This window comes from Aedes aegypti, chromosome 2 (assembly GCF_002204515.2).
Source record: "Aedes aegypti strain LVP_AGWG chromosome 2, AaegL5.0 Primary Assembly, whole genome shotgun sequence".
Lineage (NCBI taxonomy): Eukaryota > Metazoa > Arthropoda > Insecta > Diptera > Culicidae > Aedes > Aedes aegypti.
The window spans coordinates 297,731,117-297,742,785 of NC_035108.1; positions in this window are offsets into that span (position 1 = coordinate 297,731,117).

Genomic DNA, 11,669 nt, shown 5'->3' on the forward strand with positions numbered 1-11,669 from the left:
ATGGTATAAACCTGAAAGTTTGTGAGGATGCTTGAGATATATCCCTAAACCAGATTTCATTACCAAAACTCGTACCAATTAGCTCATATGGTTGAATCAATTGAATTTCTGTTAGATGTCATTGATTCCTTAGGCAATTGCATACATTTAGGCGTTTTCCGCGTAATTGTTGAAATTTAACTGTTCGTTATTTATATAAATATTGCATTGTTAAGAATTTGACAAGCATATTCGGATTCAGAGAGCTCAAATTTATCATGTATAGTTGTTTTGAAAACTAACAATAATGGCATTGACAAGTGATCAATTTCACCCCAAAATGAGATCCCCTGATTTTTTATTTTAGAGATATTTGTTAACACTAAAATGACATTTGTTAGAAAATTTCGCTACATGAGTCAATGAGGCTCACCTTCGTACTTGTTTTCTTGCATTTAGTTGTTTGGCATTGTTAACATTTTAGAAAACAGACTAGAAAAACCGTGAAAAATGATCAATTTCACCCGAAATCACGGTACTCTTGCTTGTAGTGTCGATTTTGACACATCTACACACTTAGATTAAATTACTGGGGTCGGTAAAATTTTACTGGGTTCTGGAACTACCGAAAAAGTCAGTAAAATAAAAACTGTCGCCACGCGTAGTTGGAAAGCAAATTTCACCATGTTTTATTTTTTATCGATATATGATATGAAAAGAAAGCTCTCTGCAAAATTTCAGTAAAAAATCTCTGTTTTTCGATTTCTGACATTTTTTTTAGTTTACTGACTTTTTCGGTAGTTCAAAACCCCAGTTATTTTTACCGAACAGATTGAGTGTGTATATAAATAGAAACGGAGTGGTGTTTGTAATGTCACCAAATGGCTTGAAAACTGATGCACGCATTGACGTAAGTTTTCAAATGTTGCACTCGCCAAGGAATGCGACGTGATCGTGCGAGAAAAAAGTTTGGGAAGTCTCCGGAATAATTGCGAAAACGGTAGAAAACATAACAACAACGAGGCCTTTCTTAGCCGAGTGGTTAGAGTCCGCGGCTACAAAGCAAAGTCATGCTGAAGGTGTCTGGGTTCCATTCCCGGTCGGTCCAGGATCTTTTCTTAATGGAAATTTCCTTGACTTCCCTGGGCATAGAGTATCATCGTACCTGCCACACGATATACGAATGCAAAAATGGCAACTTAGGCAAAGAAAGCTCTCAGTTAATAACTGTGGAAGTGCTCATAGGAACACTAAGCTGCGAAGCAGGCTCTGTCCCAATAGGGACGTTAATGTCAAGAAGAAAAATAACATAACAATACATGACAGTAGCAATAATTTATACAGCTTGTCTGCTTTATAAGCCTTTACGTTAAAAAATAACTTTCTCGCGAGTTCTACTCATAAACATGTTCCATAATACGTTTCCAAGCTCACTATGGTCACCAGTTTTTTCATTTTGACTAATTTTCACTTTGTTTTAACTCAAAATACTGGGTTTCAGTACTTGATAAGCAATTGAAAATATTTTTCAATATGTTGCCAAAATCGGGAAGAAAATGTTGCCAAAAACGGGTGTTGCTAAAATCGGGGGTAGACAAAAGCGGGTGTTGCCAAAATCGGGAAGGCACTGTATCAAGTTTTGTTTGCAAAGAAATGTTAACATCAAGATTACTATCGATATATGTTTCATATGTATTCCAGTCGGCTCGTAAATAATTGAAAGTGGAGCTGATAGGAATGAGACGATGCCCACCGAAGTGCGAATAAACACAAATTGCTAACGATCTGGGAGGGAGGCACAGATACTACACACGAAATAGGGTAACGGTCGTATTTTGGACCCCCTAAGGAAGTGATTTTAGCTTTTTGTCCCAATTAATTAGTTGCACAGCGTAACTAAGTCAAAGAACATGCCAAAATGTAGAGAAAAACTTCTCTTGTAAAGATAAAAATGCCCAAACGGTCATGTAGGATCCAGAAAACGTCGAAAATAATTTAATTGTGATGTACTGCTTTTCATTATTTTGGACACACCAATACATTTTGGACCCTCAATGTATATATTTTGGACCCCCGTTGTTTTTTATCGTTTGGCGACAAAGTCCACGACACTGGTTGTGTAATATGCTTGCCCATAGTCTAATCAATCGTTTGACAATGGAAAACCGAAGAAATTCTACGCTTTTAGTCCAGGAATTTAAAAAAAAGTTTTTGTTTACATTAGAAAAATTTCTGACGGCTTTAATTTCTGTGTGTAACGTGTTGTAACGATTGTATGGATGAACCGATTAAATTTAATTAATTTCAGATAAAACAAACACATTTTCTATGTACAAACGGTTGATGCAAGTACGGAATAGTCCTATCTTTCCATATGGCATGCGAATTGAATTGGTATTTCGAATTAAACTTGGAAATTTTCAAGAAAATGGACCAGGGGGTCCATTGGCACAACACTTTTCCAAATTGCAAGATAATTCCCGCTCACCAACGAAAATCAAGGCAGGCTTGCGAAGAATCGCTAGTTTTCTTTTGTTGTGTACCTTATAACAAACTTGGGAAAAGGGTCATTGTTTTATGTGCATCCAATTTTAATTTTGATTGGAAAAGCGTAAAAAGATGCGTGTTTCAATACTTTATATTCGATCAAATTAAAAGGTGCTATCGTGGGATTGCTTTTAGGTGTGCAGGAATAGATTTTCAACCGATTGTTGTCAACTTTGTTAAAATGCAAAAATATGTTTTGATCAATCACGCGCTTTTCTTATGTTTGTCCATTCTTTAAGATTTGGGCTCACAGTGACAGTTCGTGAAAGCAGAATCTCGGCTCACTATGACGTACATAAATTTTGTATCGGTTTCTCCCTCCCAGCTAAGGGGCGGTCCATTAATTACGTAAGACAATTTTGGCGGTTTTTCGAAACCCCCCTGCCCCTCCCCCCATGGTAAGATTTTTTATAAGAAAATTACAAATAATTTGTATGGCGCGTAAGAAATCTCAACCCCCCCAAACCCCCATAACCCCTTACGTAATTAATGGTCCACCCCTAACGACCATCATAACGCGACATTGCACCGGTCGTTGCTAAACACGTATGGGAAACAGCAACCCATCCTGTCGGTTAACAGTGCGTTTGTATATTTGGCAACGCTATCCAACCGATCCAATCGTTGCTATTTTTCAAAACAAAGTGACGTGCAGTCTCGTGTTTCGTCGGTATTTTAGTTGTTCAGTGAAAAATATATAAAATGAGTGCTTCGAAGTCCCGCGGAAAAAACTGGACACCCATGGAGGACGAAGCCCTGTGCCAAAGCGTGGCTTGATGTGTCGCAAGATCCGACCATCGGAATCAATCAAAAATTGGAAATCTGTACGGTCGAATCTATGACAAATTTGTCGAGATTTGCACCGAAAAAAACGTCCCAACGAACCCGGAATCGCGGGCACCGAGTGGCATGAAAAGTAGGTGGCATTTTATTAATAAGTTTGTCAGCAAGTTTTCCGGTTGCATGGCCCAAATCAACGCATGCCCGCAAAGCGGCGCTTCTCCAGAGGACAATCTAAAAAAAGGCCTTGGCGTTATACACAGCCACTGAAAAAGTCCCCTTCACAATGATGAGTTGCTTCCGGATTTTGGAATATGCCCCAAAGTGGCAACAATACCATAACACTGTGAAGGTAATGGGTGCAACTGTATTTGAATACAATTATTTCTATTTATTCTCTTGATAGATTCCAGCTGCGAAACGTAGTATTGCTTCACCGAGGCTTCAACATCAAACGACGGCGCTGAAGAAAATCCACCAGAAGTTCCTACATAATCAGAACCCAGTCATGCCGGCGCTCGCCCACGGGGCAGAGATGCGCAGCTAGCGCTAAGTTGGAAGATGCGTCGCAGCGAGCCCAGGCCCTAAAGCGAATCGCTAATCATGCGATTATGTCCATGGATCTTAGCAGCTTAGGTAGTGTGGCCAAGACACTACGAGAAGCAGCAGCCCTTCCTGAATGCTCCATGGAGGCGTCCCCCACTGATGATTCGATTGAAAATGTCGGTGACGACCTTTCTGAAGAAGAACAACCAGCTTTCGAACCTGATTTCGACGATCAAATCGAGTTCCTCGATATCGTTTCTTGTAAAGGTAATACCTTCATGAGTAAATATTTCAGAACTGCTAACTGCTTTTTAGTATAGGAGCATCTTATGGTGCTGAGGACAGTTTTTCTGTTTCCATTAATGATAGCGTTGATTTGTTAAAATGTACCCCAAAGAAAAATGAGACAGTCTTGTACTAAGAAGATGTTTCGCCCTTATGATGTATCACTCACAAATGGACCCTTGTCCATATCTTTGTTTGATTATGTATGACCCCGGAGCAATGTTGGAAGCATTTCAGGACAATTCAGGAAGCATTCCAGAACAACTCTAGAAGCATTGCAGACCAATTCTGGAAGCATCTCAGAGCAGTTCTGGAGACATCCAGAACAAAAAACAATTCTGGAAGAATCTAAAGTTATGGAAGCATCTACAATGCTGGAAGCACCCCAAAACAATTTAGGAACTTTTCCAGAACACTTCTGGAAGCATCCCAGAGAAATTTGTTAAGCCTCCCAGAACAATTCTGGAAACATTTCAGATGATTTCTAGATGAATTCCAGAACACTTCTGAGAGCATTCCAGACAAATTCTGGAAGCATACTAAAGAAATTCTGGAAGCATCCCAGAAAAATTCTGGAAGCATTTCAGAAGATTTCTGGATGCATCCCTGAACCATTCTGGAAGCATCCCAGAACACTTGAAAGCATTCCATAACAATTCGGGAAGCATTCCAGAACAATTCTGGAAGCATCCCAGAGCAATGCTGGAAGCATTCCAACACAATTCTGGAAGCATCCCAGAACTATGCTTGAAGCATTCCAGAACAACTCTAGAAGCATCCCAGAACAATTCTGGAAGCATTTCAGAAGATTTCTGAAAGCATCCCTGAACCATTCTGGAAACATCCCAGAACTGCTCTAGAAGCATCCCAGAACCACTCTGGAAGCATTCCAGAATAATTCTAGAAAACCACAGAACTACTCTAGAAGTAATTGGAATGTTAAAATCAAACATTTGAATTATTCAAAAAACAAAATATCCAGTTAGGAGGGAGAGGTTAACGCCCCCTTCATCTGCCCCCGCTGGCTACACCTTATAGTACCTATATGAGGAAAAAAAATAATGCTCCTCTGATTTGACAAATTATTCCTCAATCAAAAGTTACGAACAAAATATGAAAAGTTGCTCAACCCTGACAATGTTTCCCGAACAATGTAAAAATAAACAATACCTTTCGTTTTTGACCAATTGGTGAAGAAATGGTTTGAACCAATGTCGCTAGAGGAGGATAAATTCCGTCAGCAATGTAATATCCTGTGTTGTAGGTGTGGCCGTTGATCACATATTCAGCTGCCGGTGTTTTCCGTTTTACAGTGCGGAAAACAGCGAAGATCTCACCAGCACATTGATGTCATTATTTGAACCTGGAATGCCAAAAAAACGCATGCCAAATCCATAAATCGTATGAAGCTACCACTTCTAGAATGATAGTTGGCTTCTTCTCCTTGCCTTTGTATTGGCCTGCCCAAGCGGTAGGACAGTTTTTCCATTGCCAATGGGTACAGTCCAGAGAACCTATCATCCCCGGAAAACCCCTTTCTGCTCCCATACGCAGGAGATGTTGAAGATCCCTTTGTGTTGGAGAGCGCAGATATTCTTTCCCAAACATGCCGTCAACAGTCTTGCAAAATTCCATCAGACATTTACGCGCGGTCGATTCTGCCATCCGGACATATTCGTGAATAGCGTCGGACGGAGATCCGTATGCTAATTGGCGAAGAGCTGCTGTGCATCTTTTTTAATTTCTTTATTAGTATCATTCCAAACATTACATTCATTATATCTTATATCTAGGTGTTCTGTGTTATTAGACAACACTATCATCCTAATTTGGCAACACAAATCTAAGATTTTATTAAGGTGAAGATAAATCGAAGCCAAACCTCAAATTTTCAAGAGCACGGATCTGTAGAACCAAACATCCGTTTGAGCTGAAAACTTAATCGATTGGTCACTCGCTGGTGATGACCAATCGATTAAGTTTTCAGCTCAAACGGATGTTTGGTTCTCCAGATCCGTGCTCTGGAAAATTTGAGGTTTGGCTTCGATTCATCTTCACCTTAAAATTTTGTTAACAACATATTACATTTCATTTGCCGTAGCAGTTCAGATTTTTTACAGGTGAGTTGATTTCACCTGCTTATAAGAGAAAAAAAAAGTTTTTAATATAGGGGGAGATCCCCCAGTACCGGACACTTAAGCCACTAAATTCATAATTCGAAAAATATTGGGTTTATGTGATCGTGACACCCATTCATGATAAATATAATAATTTCTATAGTGTACAAAAATATATTGAAAAAATTAATATGAATTTTGACATTGCATTTTGATGATGTATTTTCGTACCAAATTGATCGATCTTGAAAGGTGGCACCCAATACCGGACACGATCTGGATATGCCTTGAATTTTGTAAATCTGAACATCATTAAATGAGTTTACTATATGAAAAGTATATAATTGCCAACTCAATGCATTTGCAACATTTACAAGAACAATTTGAGTTTTTCTTCGTCTGCAAGATGTCCATCAAAACCCTCTTTCAAATATGATGAAAAATAACACATTTTACGATGTTGTTCTGAATGTTCATTTTCCTTAATTTTATTGCATGTTTGATACTATGATCGACAGAATCCATGAAAAATGAATATATTTTGAGACACTGGTGCAATAATTATCTATGTAATCATATAACAAATCAAGCTGTCCGAAACTGGGGGACAAGAGGTGCTTAACCAGAATTGTAATTTGTCCATATTTAGTTCAATTATGGTACAGATACATTCACATATATCAAATTAGGATTATGTTCGAACATGCTTGCGTGATCCAAAGTATTTTTTCATATTCCAAATAATTACTAAAAAGGCTCAAAATTAAGGCAACACGTCAATTTTTTTGAGATATTCAAACTTTTCTACTTTTTTAAAAAGGCATGCATATTTCAAGGATGTGTTGTTCTACGCAAACATTTGTCTCCATAACAGCTTCCTTTTCTACTAATACACCATCTTGATTGGACCATGATTTCGCAATTTTTCGACTTTGTCCGGTATTGGGTGCTGTCCGGTACTGGGGGATCTCCCCCTACTTAACCTAACTTAACCTAAACATATAACGCATTAATCGTGGCAATAGAAGATTGTAACGATTTTTTTTCTGAAATTATTAAAGATTTGATTTGACATTTGTTCCAATGTTTCAACATTGGATATTCTATGTAACTCATTGCTATACCAGAGAGGAAGCCTCAGAATCATTTTCAAAATTTTATTTTGAATTCTCTGCAGAGTAGACTGGCCCAGCTCAGTATGGGAGAAAAATAAAGTTGTATGATTCCACGGGGCACCCCCCAGGATTATTTCCTGGGGTTAGAGGAAGCCTTTCTGAAAAATTCAGCTCATTTGGTCGTTCCATGAGCTGGCGCATTTGAATTGAAGTTAATATGGGATTTTCAGCTCAAACATATGAGCAACAGCACATCATCTACTGTTTGGTTCAGGAAAATTGATGATCGCGTTCAATTGGACCCAGAATGTCAAAACCACTACTTGATATAATAGCGAAGAATATTGTAGAAGATTGTACCATGATCAAAATTAATAAAGTTGGTGTTTTAACCATCTGAAGTATATCATGCAATACTGCTTTTATTTCTTCAACATAGCTTGAATGTAACCACTAAGCGCATCATAGCCATCTATGACGCTGGGCGAGCTGAGGCACATGTCGCATGCATATAAGTGACTGTACGGGAGTGCTGATCTAAGCCAAACTTTCAACAACTGAAAAAGTAATGTAAATGAGATTAAATCCAGATACAACCTTCTGCAATTATGTTCATTAGGGTATCAACTAGTGTATTTGTCATTTTGGGCTTATTTGAACGCGAACAATTAGTATACGGAACGAAACAGTGACAAAGGATCAATTTTCAATATATTTGAGACGAATATCCCATACAAACTTCATATCGATTGCGCCAGCTGGTGGAGCAACCAATTGAGTTGAAATTTTGAGAGAGCGTTTTTCTTACCCTAAGGCTCATATCTAGGGGGTGCCCCGTTAAATTTTACAACTTTTTTGTTTAAGGGCCAGTCTACTGCAGAGCTTTCTTCCTGGTATTACAACAGCTAGTCCATATTGGTACAGCATACAACATGGCTGGCCTGAAAATTTGTTTGAATATCAAAAGCTAGTCCTTAAGACAAAATTTCGATTTTCTATTAATAAGGGGATAGAGACATTTTCCATATTTGTTACATTTGGCTTGAATGCCCTCAATGTGATTTTTGAAAGTTAAATTCTTATCTAGCATGAGCCCTAGATACTTAACTTCATCTGACCAATTTATTGGAACCCCTCTCATCGTGACAACATGTCTACTTGAAGGTTTCAAATAAAGAGCTTTTGGTTTATGTGGGAATATTATTAGTTGAGTTTTAGAAGCATTAGGAGAAATCTTCCATTTTTGCAAGTATGAAGAAAAAATATCCAAACTTTTTTGCAATCGACTACAGATGACACGCAGACTTCGTCCTTTGGCGGAGAGGCCTGTGTCATCCGCAAACAAGGATTTTTGACATCCCTGAGGTAACTCAGGCAAGTCAGATGTGAAAATATTGTATAATATTGGTCCCAAAATGCTGCCTTGAGGAACACCAGCTCTTACAGGAAATCTTTCAGATCTGGAGTTCTGATAATTAACCTGAAGAGTACGATTTGACAGATAACTTTGAATTATTCTAACAATGTATGTTGGAAAATTAAAGTTTTTTTAATTTTATAATCAAACCTTCATGCCAAACACTGTCGAATGCTTTTTCTATGTCTAGGAGAGCAAGACCAGTAGAATAGCCTTCAGATTTGTTGGAACGGATCAAATTTGTTACACGTAAAAGTTGATGAGTGGTCGAATGTCCATGGCGGAATCCGAACTGTTCATTGGCAAAAATTGAATTTTCGTTGATGTGGGCCATCATTCTGTTCAAAATAACCTTTTCAAAAAGTTTACTGATGAAGGAAAACAAACTGATTGGACGATAGCTAGAAGCTTCTGCAGGATTTTTGTCTGGTTTTAAAATTGCAACAACCTTAGCATTTTTCCATTTGTCGGGAAAATATGCTAATTGAAAACATTTGTTAAATATATCAACTAAAAATGATAAGCTACTTTCTGGAAGTTTCTTGATGAGGATGTAGAAAATTCCATCATCGCCAGGAGCTTTCATATTTTTGAATTTTTTAATAATAGTTCTCACTTCTTCCAAATCAGTCTCCCAGGCATTTTTGAAAACGTTCTCTTGATTGAGAATATTTTCGAACTCCTGAGTAACTTGATTTTCAATTGGACTAGTAATTCCTAAATTAAAATTGTGGGCACTTTCAAACTGCATAGCAAGTTTTTGAGCTTTTTCGCAATTAGTTAGTAATAATTTGTTTTCCTCTTACAATGCCGGTATTGGCTTCTGAGGTTTTTTCAAGATTTTCGATAATTTCCAAAAGGGCTTAGAGCCAGGGTCCAATTGAGAAATTTTATTTTCAAAATTTTTGTTTCTTAATTGAGTAAAACGTTTCTTGATTTCTTTCTGCAAATCCTGCCATATAATTTTCATAGCAGGATCGCGAGTGCGTTGAAATTGCCTTCTCCTCACGTTTTTAAGACGGATCAAGAGTTTAAGATCATCGTCTATAATCACGGATTCAAATTTAACTTCACATTTTGGAATTGCAATGCTCCTGGCTTCAACAATGGAATTTGTTAAAGTTTCAAGAGCATTGTCAATATCAAGTTTAGTTTCTAAAGAAATGTTAACATCAAGATTAGAGTCAACATACGTTTCATATGTATTCCAGTCAGCTCGAAAATAATTGAAAATTTGAAATGTAACAGGGACATGATCAGAATCAAAATCAGCATGAGTAACTAATTGGCTACAAAGATGACTAGAGTCGGCTAAGACCAAGTCAATCGTAGATGGATTTCTAGAAGAGGAAAAACATGTAGGGCTATCAGGGTATTGAATTGAGAAATATCCTGAAGAGCACTCATCAAATAAAATTCTGCCGTTGTAATTACTTTGAGAATTATTCCATGACCGATGTTTGGCATTAAAGTCACCAATGACACAAAATTTTGACTTATTTCGATTCAATTTTCGCAAATTGACTTGCTGTCCAGAGCATTGAAAAGGCAAATAGGCAGCTATGAAAGTATATTCACCAAACTGTGTGTCAACTGAAACACCTAAAGTTTCAAAAACTTTAGTTTCAAATGACGAAAACAGTTCATGTTTTATACGCCTATGAATGATGATTACAACTCCTCCACATGCCCCATCAAGTCGATCATTACGATAAACAAAAAAGTTAGGATCTCTTTTGAGTTTAGATCCAGGTTTCAAATACGTTTCAGTAATAACTGCTATATGCACGACATTATCTGTAGAAAATTAAACAGCACGTCCTATTTATCATTCAGAGAACGAGCTTTCCGATTTAAAATATTTAAATTATGATTTGGATCCATTAGAAAAACGTAATCCAATAACAATTTGATTTGTAAATTTTACACCTACTTGGACTGCTTTAGTCATATTGGTGGCTTTGAACATTGTATCAATCATTAGATTCAATTGTTCAGTTAGAAAATTAAAATCAGAGGCAGACATGTCACTTGAAGTGGGTACATTATCTGATGACTTCCCATTAGAATTTTCGGTAGACGAAGAGGCGGAATATATGTTACCAGTGGCGGTAGGGTTTTTTACATTTAATTTCAAACAAGTAGAATGGGTACTCATAGTACGAATAGGGGAGGAGTTCAAATTACCTGGTACGATATCTGCAAAGGATTTACCGTGGGTAGATAAATAAAAGATTCGAACGGCTACCCGACGGATTAAAATTAGTTTGTGAATGAGCATGATTATGATCTTCCTTGTGGGTATGATTCATATTCAAGCGATCGTTAACTGAAAAATGAGTATTGTTCGATACTCTACCTGGCAAATTACGGAAACGACCGTTATCGTAACGGATATTATCTTTCATCTGCCTGGTATGAGCCTCAACGACTCTCTTGCGCGAAGGCAAGCCCAAAAATTTGACTTATGATTGGCCTCGCAATTAGAGTATATAAACTTGGTGGTATCTTCCTTCACTGGACAGGCGTCCTTGGCGTGAGAAGTACCTCCGCAAATCATGCATTTAGCATCCATGCGACATTTTTTTGTACCATGAGCCCTCTTTTGGCACCGACGGCACTGAGTGGGGTTCTGATAATTTCCTCCAGGTTTCTGGAAATGTTCCCACGGACATCGAACAAAAGTTTTGTTTTTTGACGTTAACTACGTCTTACGGCAATATACTGGGTGTCAATTGAAAATCTAAAATGTTACGACCGTCACGAAATTATGTAAGAATTTGAATGGTAATAACTCAGCCATTTATCGGTTGATTTTCAATATTTGCCCACCAATCGGTCGGAAATTCATACAACATTTTACTCAAATGGAGAAAACTTTTG